The 13,655-nt window shown below is 41.8% G+C and overlaps 1 long non-coding RNA gene across 1 annotated transcript; it reads left to right on the forward strand.

The window, feature by feature from the left end:
* Positions 1-1,195: 1,195 nt before the first annotated feature.
* Positions 1,196-10,384, forward strand: LOC311445555. Its single transcript, XR_014698504.1, has 3 exons — positions 1,196-1,335; positions 6,985-7,072; positions 8,245-10,384. It is a non-coding gene; the product is annotated as an uncharacterized lncRNA (long non-coding RNA).
* Positions 10,385-13,655: the final 3,271 nt, after the last annotated feature.

The raw sequence follows: 13,655 nt of genomic DNA on the forward strand, positions 1-13,655 counted from the left end.
TTCAGCAACATAGCACAAAGCTGCTCCTCAGCATGGTATGGCTCAGTGCATTTTTCACACCAACACTTTGAGGTAAATAAATTAATTTTTGTATATATTTTTTTTTCAGAGCACTCAGAAAATAGATGTCCACATTTTATTTTATTCTGCCAACCCACACTGATGACAAAAAGCTCAAACCAAGTCCAGGACATCACCAGGACTCAAAGTACGATGTCAAACATGTTTCAGCTGCTTTCCTATACTTAGAAGAACACCACACACACACATCATCCTTTGACTTGTGGAAAGAGTTACTGGGCAGGATTTACAAGAATTGCTGAGTCACTGTTCCCATTGTGATGCTGAGTCATCAGATGATAAAAAATGAGCAAGAATGAGGCAACATGGTCCACTCATTCAGCATTAAAACTGCCTCCCTTTTTCCCCTTTCCTCAAAGTTTCACATCTCTGTTTGCTCATCTCTGTTCATCAGAAGTCACATGGAGGGCCAGGCAAGTTTCATCTCACGTGCACTTTTAGTTACCAGGCAGAGCAGCTTCACAAGAAGTGGTACATTTGAAAAATCTTGCCCGGAGAAGAATTAGATGGACATAACTGTTGCTTTTATTAAACTCAGTATTTAGGCTTTTGCGAAATAGGATAAGAGAAGTTAGATGAGTGTCAATCCCAGTGAACAGTGAATAGGGCTAAAAGGTAAAAATGTTTAAGATTTTGAAAGCTTAGGATTTTTAAATGCCTATATTTCTGTTTAAAAAAGATTGTTTTTAGAAAAGATTTATGTTTGTTTTCCAGGCTTTCATACTACAAAACTCTAAATTCTTAAGTATGTTTTGAAGTTCCTAGTTATATTTTGTGCTTCATTCACTCCCAATAACACATCTTAGTCTCAACTAATGGAAACCTGCCTGAAAAAAAAACAGCAAATAAATATGTTTACATAGATCCCAAATTTGGCCCTCAGACACACCAGTGTATGTGCATATAAATGTTTTGTTCCTGAAATCACTCTAGGTTCACAACACTTACACAGGACTGGAATCTAACACAGTACTTCTCTCATCTGACCCAAGCGTTGGCCTGAATTCAGCTTTAGTGTATGCAGGGGGGCAATGATTGGCTCCGAATGACAACCTTAAATGTCCAATTGCCAACTACTGTAATTTGCTGTAAGCATTCAAGTCAGAAATTCTTCAGTCTTCTTTAGGAAGCAAATTATTCTGTAATTCATTAGATCACCAAATCAGCAGGTGCTGAGAGGAAGCTAGCATGTCTTTGTGGATAAATTGCTGGAGAGAATCATGATACATACAATTAAGAGAGAAGAGAAACAAAGTAAGTATTTAACAATCTTGCTGTCCCAGACTTCCCTCGGAAGTCAAAGGAAATGTGAATTTCTTCAAGCTTTTGGATTAGCTTCCTCTGGACAGGACATCTGTCTTTGGCATGGATCTCTTTAGAAACCTGGGAGGGATTCATCTCACCTGCCTTCAGACAACTACAGGGTGGACAACTGTGCTTGATCCTGTCATCCATGATTCATTTATGGTCAAATCAATGGAGAGAAACAGGGATTTCTAAATCATGATTAATGACCAGTTTTAGTCAAGCACATCAAAATGAGATGAATTGTGCTTCAGAACTGTTGACTATTCTCCATAGTCTGTAGGAGAACCTACACAACTTGCTCACATGGAGAAATTTTGGTATTTACAACGTCAGAAACTACAGTGAAAGCTTGAGCTACGTGAGTCTCATATTTTTTTTCCTAAATAACTAGAAAAATACAAAATCTTGGTATTTGTATGAGCACAGGTCATGGTATATAGATTTTTTTAGTGAAAAGATATCTGAATTTAAAAATTATAAAAACATTTTGTAGCTAATTATCATCTCTTCCTTCTCTTCAGTAAAACAAATAAGGAAGCAAAATCTGCTAGATGCTTGCTCAACTACGGGTTAATTTGAAATCACATCCAATTAGATGGGAGCCATCAAGCAATGCTTTGTTCACCAGGTTATTTTCTACAGATTTTGTGAGTGGCCTGTAATTTGGCCTAACACTTTACCTTGGAAATGTGGAAACATATGGCATGACCTTCAACTCCTAATAGCCTTCAAGAAGCTGAAGTTGGATTATTTGGGGTCACGGGTAACAACTGAGAAGTCATAGGTCAAATTCAAAACTATATTACATCTCTAGAAAAAATTACCTTTTCAATAACTTATGGCATGACCTCTAGCTCTGATTAGTCTGCAAGGTGCATTTGTCCTTCATTCACACATTCATGTATTCAAAATCTCCAGATCAAATATGAAGAAAAAGTTCTTCCACTTTGGCTATTATGGTAGATGGTTTAGATTTTTTATTATTGTAGTTGTTGTTGTTTTCTTCTTTATTGGTGTGTTTGTTTGCTTTTCTTTATTTCCTTGAGGACAATTCTGGTTTTAAAAACACTGCATTTATATTAAATACTTTGTTGGTAAAGCTGATTTTAATCATATGCATGAGTTCCACCACTGCTACTCAGAGGAGTACAATAGTAATATCATGGAGATCAAACAAGTAGATTTTCTCCTTTTGGGGACAGATACACTTTTAAGAGAGGCATTGATATCCAATAATCATCTTTATTTATGGCATGCTTAATTTTGCTCATGAATACTACAGACACCTTTGTAGAGGAAAGAAAATGCACTAATTGTTCATTTACCTAATCAGAGTTAACCAGAATGTTGTGTCTAGGGATCTCTAAGAGGTATTTCTTTAACTTTTCTCTTTACTGCTTGATAGCCTTTCATATTACAGTTTTTAGCTTTCAAATGACATGCTAGAAAGAAAACTTACTCTTTGCGAAATAGCAACCCGATAGTAAGAAAATACATGTTGTAGCATGCTCTGCTAATGTGTCTTACAGCTGTGTCTCCCTGAGCCGTTCCTTCTTTGCACCAATATCCTCTACCCCTTGGTCTGCGTATTCAAAGACACAATGTCAGCTGTTTTGGTGTTATGCTGATGAAACAAATCCACAGCTTTCTCGTTTTCAGACTAAGAGAAAGGGCAGGTTCCTTTTCTGGGCACGTTATTTTTCCACCATGCTCAGTTAGTTTCCTTCCCAGCAGAAGAGTGCTACTGGGGCCGGACATCAGTGCCTGAGTGTTGTCCTGACCTTGTCCCTCAGCAGCTAGGGAAGGCTCTGGGCAGCACAGCTGTGAAGGTCAAGGGGACTGCTAACATTCGTAAAAGTAGGTGCAGACAAGTTTTGGAAGAAGCATGATCTGGAAAAGCCACTGCAGTCTTTTGCAGTAAATGCTCAGCCTACACCAAAGTGAAGACAGACAATGGCTTTTTACCTCTGTTTTCATACTCCCAGCTTGAGGGACTGAGCTCTGCTGGGAAAGAGAATGAAAAATTCAAGTAAGGGACATTACATGAGGCTGAAACCTTCATCATCACAGGTTAGCATTACGAAAAGACAACCCGCTTGCTAGGGTTACGCTAGGTAGCACCTTGTAACTGGAAGGGCTTATATGTCACGCTACATTGAAATACACAAACACTTTTCACCTCAGCTCAGTAAGTTCTTGGCATCAATCACAACCGCCTCCTTCTTCACCTGAAGTGGTTTACACAAAACTGCCCATAATTCACTCTTTCTGAGGTTCCTAGCTCAACGAACCAAATCAAACCACCCCTGCAGCTTGCAGCAGGCTTACTGCTGCTCTCTTCCCTGCTTACCACGGCCAGGAGGAGGTAATTAGAAAGCCACTCACAGTGCACCCTATCTGCATGAACCATACCCATTCTTCATTTTGTATTTGAAATTCCAGATTCGCCCTCTTCCCTTCGCTTTCCGCATCAACTTCCCTCCTGGCTGGGTAAGAGCAGTGCCAGATGTTGCTCTCCTTCCTTTACTTGCACAGCAGCGTTGCTGCTGTGCCCTGTGTGTGCAGACACTGAGCTCAGAAATCCCAACATCATTATTCCCTTCTAGATTTTACATTTTTCAGCTCCTTGCTGTACTGTCCAGGCACTCACCTACTGGAAATTTCAGCTGGCCATTGCAACCAGAAAAGCTCCAGAACCTCCTCATCCAACAGAGCTGAAAAGCAGAATGAAGGTGGGAGACTGGCCATGACTGTCTCCTGGTGTCTTCTAGCCATGGACCAGGGATTTCTTCAAGCAAAGCATCAAAGCAGAGTGCTGAGTTGTAATATGAGGGGGAACAGAGGAGCAAGAGGATATTTTTCTTTCCTTCCTTCCTTCCTGGGGATTCCTGTCAGTTCAGTTGAGCTCAAAAGCACTGATCAGGAAGCTATTTCAGTGAATGGGGCCTCTAGCACGTACACTTCTGCCTGGTGAGCATCTTGGTGAATGCTTTGCAGTGTGGGAGGTACCATGCTGAGATCAACAAGTCTTCCAACCTTTAATGCTATTCCGGTTCAGATGGAACCCCCATCTGCTATCATCCTCAAGAATCTCTTTGTGTCGCAGGGTCCCTGGATGTTAAGCTACAGCTGATCAGATGTTACTTGCACTTCTTCAGTAGGTGGAAAACTAGAGGCTTAATGACTGTGTGTGGTAAGCGCTTTCCTGAGAACTGTATTGCCGCCTGGGGGGGTGGAAAGCCAAAAAAAGCAAGGCAAAGGGCAAACACATCCGTCCATAATGCACCTAAAGACTTGACTTGGTCTGCAAGTGAAAATGGGATTTATGTTTTCAGCCTGTTCCTTTAATGACCATTTGCCAACAGTGAAAAAGCATCACTTAACTGAATATTATTGGCAATGTCCACGAAAGAAGGATCTCTGATTGGAACAGTGGAGTTTGATTCTGGTCAGGATTGAGGTATGAGGCTACCAAAATACTAAGGAGACTGGGAAAAGAATCATAAAGAAGAGGAGAATCACTTGCAGAAAATAATTTAATCAATTAATTTGCTCTGTTTCTTTTTCCTCTTTGCTTGCAAAATATTTACAGTCTGATTACAATTTCTCCAAATTTATTTATTTTCAGGTTTACTCAATGGTATCTTTTGCCCTTTTAAAATAGGTAATATTGAGTGAATTCAAACAGTTCTCTGGGAGGAAATGTTGTTCAGTATTCAAAATATGTTCTGATTTACCTAATAGCTTGTTACATGGCTCAAAAGGCATTTCTCCTTACAAGTGGACACCTCTGAATCTTGCAAGTCAGGAAGAAAATCAAAATTCACTCTGTGTGTGGGTGCTAAGGGAGCTGACTGTGACAGATGGGTTAAGGGTGTTTTAAACTTGGAGTATCCTAGAGGAGCCATCAGCCCTCCTGAGACCTGCTGGCTGATGCAAAGGTTATATTCGACTTTCTTTCCTTGCCTATCTCAGACGGTGGCCTACAGCAGACAGCCAGAAAGTCCCTTTTATTTTTGCAAGGCCTAACTAGCCCTGAGTCTGTAACAAATGCCAAGTGGAAACTGAGCATAATAAGAGAGGGAACAAAGAGGGTACAACAAAATCTTGGATTTACCTTTGTGCTGTCTGACAAGCCTGTTCTGAGCTGCAGTGGAAAGGATTCTGCATTGCTCTTGCTACATGCCAAGACTAAACTTTTTACCTCCTGGTGGAAAAAAAGCAAAACACAAATGAACACAAAAAAAATGAGTTGTGACTAAAAGGAGAGACTGAGACAAAGTGTCATCCCAGTGCTAGTCCTACTCTGAGGAATTTTACACCCCACCCATTACCCCTCTGGCCCAGCTGTGCCTGGTCTGTGTCTGGTTCAGAAATTTTGGGCACACAAGTGAGCAGCCTGAGGTCAAGGAGGGGGGACAAGTGCTTCGCATCTACATCACATGGAAACACTTGGGCACCAGATCTTCACTGCTGGAGACTTAGGAACAGGTTAAATAACCATCTGCCAGGTGAGACATCCACTGAAGTAGTCCTGCTTTGTGGACAGTCCATGGTCCAGACAATCCCATGACCTTCTTTCCAGTCTTCTTGTGTTTTGTTATTTATTGTTTTTTGTTTGGATTTTTTTTTTTTTTTTTTTTTTTTTTTTTTTTTTTTTGGGGAGGGGGTATGATTCTTTTTATGATATAAGAGAAAAGGTCCATGAGTTCTCCCTGACCCTGACCTAAAGACAGTTTATTCTTGGCTTCCATCTCCTGTGACTCTCTTCAAGAGAGGACGATAACTTTCTGAATAATGATAACCTTCTGAATGCAGCCACTCCAACTTTAACCTTCACCAGGTTCCACACAAGTGAAACTCACATGTCTCAAGTATTTGTATAACACATCAGAGGGGAAAAGTGTGGGGAAGGGTCGTACAAATCAAATTTATATGTGAATGAAGTCTGCAGTGTCTTTTTTTTTTTGTCTTTTTTTTTTTTTTTTTAGTTATTTGACCAGAATTAGATAGAAATATCAGGAAAGGCACAGAGGAGCAAGGCAAAGGGGCTCTGGCAGAGCTGTGTGTGACAGAGGGCACATCACCTTCATGCACACAGGGACCTCTGGGGCTTTCTGATCAGTGCACGGCTATCCTTCTCAAATTTACATTAAAGCCAAGTTTAGCAACACAAACAATATGATAGAATCATACAGAAAAAAAGCTCAGAGGCTCTGAATCCATAGCATCATTTCCAGGACAAAGGGATTTCAAAGCACCTAAAGAAATGTAGGGGTGTGTATATGCACGAAGCTCTGAGCAGGGTCCTTATGGTAAGAAAGACATGCTTGTTGCCCCATGCCCTCCCCCCCCCCCCCTTTTTTTTTCTGCAGTTTCACCCTTTTGTCAAATTCTGTTTCTTCCACCACTTTCACCTTCCAAAGAAAGCAAACGTCCCATTTCCAGCAAAATGCTTATTCAATGCCTGTCTTCCCAGTGCTAATGGCTTTCTCAGATGGAAGATGTCGTGCTAGGCAGGAACAAAATGAAAAAATAAACAATTAATGGGCAGGAGTCATTGTTTTTTACATGCCTTAATATTTTACTTTCCAGATTGGCAGCACCATGGGAAACCCAACACTTGGATGAACAGCAGTGCATATGGTGAATATGGGGGAAGAATTCTGAAGCTGTAATTCAGGTAAGTGAGAGCTGAGAGGGTGGTTGGTTTTTTGTTTTGTTTTTTTTTTTTTTTTTCCTTTTCTTCCTCTCTCTTCTCCCCCCCCCCCCCCCTTTTTTTTTTCTTTTTCAGGCAATGGTTTTATAGTACATATCATCAAGTTCATATTAAGCAGAGTTTCTGGACTAATGCTTTCCAGCCTTGACTCTCAAACTTGGTAACTGTTCCAAATAGTACTTTAAAATGTCTTAGCTGTATAAATACGAGACCTCAATGTTACCCTTGTTGACAAAACCAAAAACAAGTTATATTAAAAAAAAAAAAAAAAAAAAGTTAATATATATTTTTAAGTAATTCTGATTATGTACTGGCCAAGGGAAAAATGATGTCTATCACATAAAAAGGACTTGATATTCTTAATGGTATTTTTAAATTGACTTCCAATTTGGTATTAGTCATGGGTGCAAAAAAAGGCCTCAGGTAATGACCATATATGTTCAGGTCTAAGGGGTGGATGTACAGAAGAAAATCAAGTTAAACAAAGGCAGCAACTTGTTCTGGGCTTGCTGACTTGGGTTAGGGCTCCCTTAATGTGTCAGATGAGCTGACCTTATACAAAGCACTGGGAAAGTTAGGTGTTGCAGGCAGAACAAAGGAGCTGTTTTATCATATAAAGCAATTGAAATAAGCTTCATTCCACAGTAGCATGGGCTGTAAGGGTCGCCACAGCATCCCATCTGCAGTACAAAGTGGTTTTCCATGCAGAAGTATGGAACTGGAACTGCTCCACGTGATTTCAAATACAAAATGTCTTTGAATTCAGTGGCTAGAGCTCTGTCTAGTCTGATTTTAAACTAACCATCAATTCACCTTTTCCCCATTTCCACTGATTCTTTTGGCATCTGATTACATTTGTTTAATGAATCTTTTGTTGTATATTAACTATCCCTTATTAAGGGCAAATTTGCAGAGGATTAAACCATACAATAGATCCACGTTGCATTGAATATCACAGTACAATCTCAATAAGCATGAGTGTTTTCCTTTGTTTTAGGAATCAATGGATATTTAATTAATGTGGGATAATAACTTTTGCCTCTAGAGGAATCCCTTCAGATTTGAATGAAATCATTATTACATATTAAATGGGAACACAGATGCATTTAAATAACTTCAAAGTTCTCTAAAAACAGGAATGAAATGAAATACTTGTTGTTCTTCCATTCTGGTGCAAGACTTGATGCTTTAACACCAGCATCCTCCTAATCTGGACACTCGGACACCGGCTCAAGAAGCAAGGCAGAGGACTGCTCGGAGGCCAAGATGCCTGGCTCGAGGAGTGCAAACCCATGCCATTTCCAGAAGCATTAGACAATTCTTCCTGGCAATAGCTAGTAGTTACTAGAGAATGTGTTTGCTAAAGGTTAGAACACCCACATGAGAAACAAATGCTCCTCCCATGGGCACTGAGTTGACTGTCACACATTAAAAATATTTAGGAATTAGCTAGTGATACCAGAATTTTCCAAGTTTCCTCTCATTCTGCTTGCTTGTCTTGGAGTAGTGTTGTTCAGCGTATTTGTCCAACCAGCCCTTGATACCTGGAATGCTACCGATGAAGACATTGCTCTCCAGCAAGGACTCCTGATGTCACTTCATGATGCCACTTCATGATGCCACACAGACCAATATTCCATGGGAGCTGGGTGCCTATGGCTCAGGCACTCCTTTGACAGGTCCTGTGTTTAATTTCTCTATTTGCCACTTCAAGGGAATCTAAAGAATATTTTCACACATGTAATATTTCCAAGAAATTGAAGTGGAATTAAGGAAAATCAAAAAATCAGTGTAGCTAGAAGGAATATTTTCTGGGATATTTGGAAAATCCCAATTTTCCTATCAGTAGTCCTACTGTGTTACAGTCATCCTTGTGCCTGAGGAAATAACAGTGATACATTTCAGGTAAAAGTCACAACTTGTGTCACTACATGTTCTTCAGCATAGCAAAGTCTGGGTGGATCTTTTGGATGGAGATGCATACATCTTGCTTTTATGAGCTAAAAAGATCACTTACACCAAAAAATGAAATCATTGGCTTTATTATTTCTTTTATTATTGATATTTATAAATGAAAGATAAATGGTTTGATCGTTTGGGCTAGCAAGAGGGTTTTCTCGCAGTTCCAGCCCCTCTCCTTCCCCTCCTGCAGACTGTCCAACATGAGGACCTCACCTCTCCTGGGCTTTGTCAGTGCAGGGCTGGGGATACTGCATCCCTCATCCCTGCACCAGAGAGGGAGGGAGACAGTGGGGGCAAGCAGCATATGGAAAGAGCAAATCTGACTGAGATGGATCACATCGTTTGTGCCAGGGCTGCAGAGTGTACACCTCAATCCAGCCCTGACACTAAATAATAGCAAGCCCCAAGATTATCAATAGGTTGCGACATGCGGTGAGGGGATATGGACTCTATCAGACAGCAACCTCGAGATTAACCTCCTGGCCCCCTAATTGGGATTGTGCCGGTATGCCATTTATTACCGGAGCTGGGCAGGGGGTGGAGGGGATGCTGCCGACAGTGTGCCCATGGCGCTGAGCCGGGCCAGTTTCCCAACACGCCGCTCTGTCTCCTGCTGAACGTTTTGTTTTGTTCGCTTCATTGGATTCTAGGGTAAAAATTCTTGGAGTCTTTATTTACTGCCAAATGGAACCACCGCGTGACTCCGGAAATACCTGTCGCCTAATTAAATTGTCTAGAGAGGAATTTTTGGAAAGCACTCCTAATTCAGGAGCTTAATTTAGGCCGGGCCCATGCACCAGAGCTTTCTGTCTTATTATTAGATGGAATTTTAATCATTGCAGATCTCCCCCACCCCCAGCATTTTTTCCTCTCTCCCCATCTCCTAACAACCTGATTCTGGCACAATTCCCTTCCCCTTTAACCCTCCAGAGCTAAAAATAATATCCTCTTGGATCTAGCCAAAAAAAAAAAAAAAAAAGAAAAGAAAAGAAAAAAATAAGAGAGAGAGGGAGAGAGAGCACTGAACCAGAGGTGTTTAATTAGGAGGAGTGAACTGGAGATGGACTCAGCAATCATTTTACAGCAGCCTCTCCAGAGACAGACCAAACACATTATGAGAAAACCCGGCTCGTGGGTCCCAGGAGTAAGGAAGATGGTGTGTTCTCAGGGCAGCTTAAGCCTGTAACATCTGTAAAATACAGCCCACATATGCCTGGATTAAAATAAATAAAGTAATAATAATAATAATAAAGGGTCTTCTGGTGAGTGAAAGGATGCTTTAAGCAATCTTAAATAAATAAATGTTTCAATCTGTCCATTTGCAATATCTACTGTGATTTTGCAGTTAAATCGTATCTTCCCAGATCTGCAATTACACGTAGAAAGGAGATCCAGGACAGGACATCCAAGACATAAGAGCGATAGAAATATGTACATATGTAGATATGTTTTTATGCTTTCTTCACCACTAGTCCTGCACTGAGCACACTTCTACCTGGAGAAGAGGATAAAAACCACCTTTGATCTGATCTAGACTATGAGGTGCTCCAAATCCAGCAGGGATGTGGACCTGGATGTGCCAGCCTGCTCCCATTTGGGGTTCCACAGCATCAGCAGCTGGAAGTATGAACTCAGCTGTCTTTAAAGGTTTTTTAATTTGCAAGCCCAAACTGAAATGCTTTTAACTTGGAAAGCACATATATACATATATATGCACACACATACACATAAAATCCCAAACTTTTGACATCTTTTAACTTTGAATTGCCTTTTTTTGTTCAGCTGTATTTACTGGGCTGGCTTGCCTGCCAAGCCCATTAAGTATCAATCATTCGTTGTTTCATTAGTGCTGAAATGATTTTCTAATTGACTTTGTAATTGTAGTTAAAAGCAACTTTAGCACAGACTAGAAGGAGCTTTCCTAGAGGCCTCTCTGTGTCCCGTCTTCCATCTGCTGTCACCAGAACTTAATGGAGATGCCTCCAGCAGAAGACTAGCATCAGACAGATCACTTGTTTGTAGGATATTGCTTTATTTTGTGTTTAGTTTGGTTTTAGTTTCTTCTTCCAAGTTCTGATAATGACTTGATGTTTCTGCATTATGGGATATTTGTCTGATAAGTATTTAGCCAGGAGCTAAAACATCACCATAGTGACTCAATAAATATACCAGGGCAACATGCTATGGACCACAGAGGTGCCAAAATGCTTCTGCTGCCTTCAAAATCATGAAAAAAATTTTTTAAATGTCTTTTTCTTTTTACTGTCGTGCAATGGCAGTTTTATTAAATTAAGTTTTAAGTGTCTGTGCATTTCCCCGGGCCTGATTCTTATCGTATGCACTGCGGTGCAAAACCCCTGAAACTCGGGCAAGGGCAGGCACACAGAAGGAGAAGTTCCGAGTGTCCCCAAGCTGCCCAACAGCCACCTGCTCCTCCTGTCATCCAGCTGAAGTGGCCCAAAGCACTGGGAGCCCTCCCTGCAGCAGCACAGGAAAGGGAAGCAGGAGGGAATGCTGCTTCCCCCCAGCTAAAGATAGAAGGCAGAGTTCTCCTCTGCTTTTGGCAGAGGAACAGGAGTGGCATTTCCCCACCTACTTCCCCTTCTGTTGGCCCTACCAGCATGGAAGGCAACATGCTACAAAACCACAGCGGAAGCAAACTTGCAATGAGAACAGGCATGCTGCTAAAAATGCCAGAAGAAAGCAGTTTTGCCTGGGAGGCAATGCATTGGGTGACAGAGGGCCATGCCTAGGACTTCTGGGACTGTTCCATCTGAACCTTGGCAGGCAGCAAGGAATCCTTTTAAAAGGCTCCACGTCTTCATGACTGCCTTGGAGTGATCGGCACCCTAGGGACTGTCAAACCTCAGCTCATCTTTCATGTTGAGAAAAGACCCCATACTGAAGTCATCGCTGCTGTTACAAGATTACAATAAAATAAACACACTGTTCATTTTGTTTAATTATGTCATGCTTTCAGTTTAGTACCAACAAGGATTTCACTGTGCTACGTCCAGTCCAGCTGCAAACCCCAAATCACTATTTCAGCCTTCCAAAAGCACCTGTTGAATACTGAAATAGAAATGCATCTACTTGATAGCATCAAAGGTTTGAGCTTATGAGCTGTCCCTTTCTTACAGCCCCATTGCTTAATGCTGCCTGTGGTGGATGGGGTGGATCCCACAATTCTTTCATGCAGGTACAGGGCTACCAGCAGCTCACTCCTGCTGGAGCAGTGTTTCTAGAAACAAGGAGCCAAGTTCTCCATGGATCTGCTAAGTCTTCTCCCACCTTGCTCCAGGTCAAATCAGAATCAGGCCTTCCTCTCAGGAAGGCCAAACCCTGGCACAAAAAGTCTGCTCCCCTCCTTTTCTCAGCTCTGCAACCTGTGCTGCTAGCCACCAGACAACGCCCCCAAAGCCTGTCACAGCTGCAGGTAATAAACAGCTTCAGTGCCTAAGCCAAGAACTGCTTTGCTTTCATTTGTCACGTCATCACCATCACGGCCCTGTACTTCTGCAAAACCTTCCATCAAGCTGTGCCTGACACAGCTGCCCGCAGACCAGCCTGCCTATGAGGCAGCGCGTGCCCAGAAAGGGGCAGCAGGGAGGGTTGTCCCAGCTGTCCCACGGCCCACCACAGCCAGCCAGGTGGAGAGGCCCACACTGGCCACCTCCATGAAGCCACCCAGCTGCTGACTTCAAAAGCTGCAGGGTGGTTGCTCAGGAATGGCCTCACAGTGACTGGCTTTGCCCTGGTAGTTCCTGTGCTTTGGAATACGCATGTCGTAACAAGTAGCAGTTAGTTGTTATGACAACTAACTAGCAGTTAGTTGTTATGACTAGGCAGGGGCACAAGTGAAGTGAGAGAAGATAAAATAATTGTTAAAATTAATTTGTTAAATTGTTAAAATTGTTAAAAATAAAATAAAGTTAAATCCTCTCCCATCATTCCCCAGAAAACTTTGTTGTCTTACAGTTTACTGGTGTCTCCTATTCTGATCACCTGCCTGGTGAGCCCAGCTTGCACAGGTTAATTAGATGTAATCAGGGCATCAACGCCTGGTGTGCTGGCAATTAACATGAGGCTCAGCTAGACCCTGTTCTTGGCATTGCATTGGTGCATAGACCCATCTCAGTGACCTGTGCTGTAGGGGGTATTTGGTGCTGTGGGCCTGGCCCTGTGTCTTGCTTGTGAGCACGGACAGCAGCTGTACCTAAGAAGGGCAGATCACAGCAATGGGCACTGGGTGAGCAATCCAATTCCTACTCAGACTAGCAGAGCTGACAGCAATTGTTTCTCTCAGAGCTAACAGGTTGGCGTTCAGGTAAATGGAAAGGTTACACACTGCTAGCCATGCCATCTGCTACCCACCCCCTATGGTGGCACATGCAGAAAGTCAATCTTTGGTTGTGTGTTGTTTTGATTAAAAAAAAAAAAATCCTTTGCAAAAAGAGAGGGAAGGGAAAAAAAAAAAAAAAAAAAAAAAGGAAGTGGGTTTCCCCTTGCAGGAATCTGTTCTTAAGATCCATCCCTTTGTAAATCTCACGTTTAAGTGGATTTAAGGGTGAAAGTAACCACGCAG

Source organism: Aythya ferina, assembly GCF_964211825.1.
Source record: "Aythya ferina genome assembly, chromosome: 16".
Lineage (NCBI taxonomy): Eukaryota > Metazoa > Chordata > Aves > Anseriformes > Anatidae > Aythya > Aythya ferina.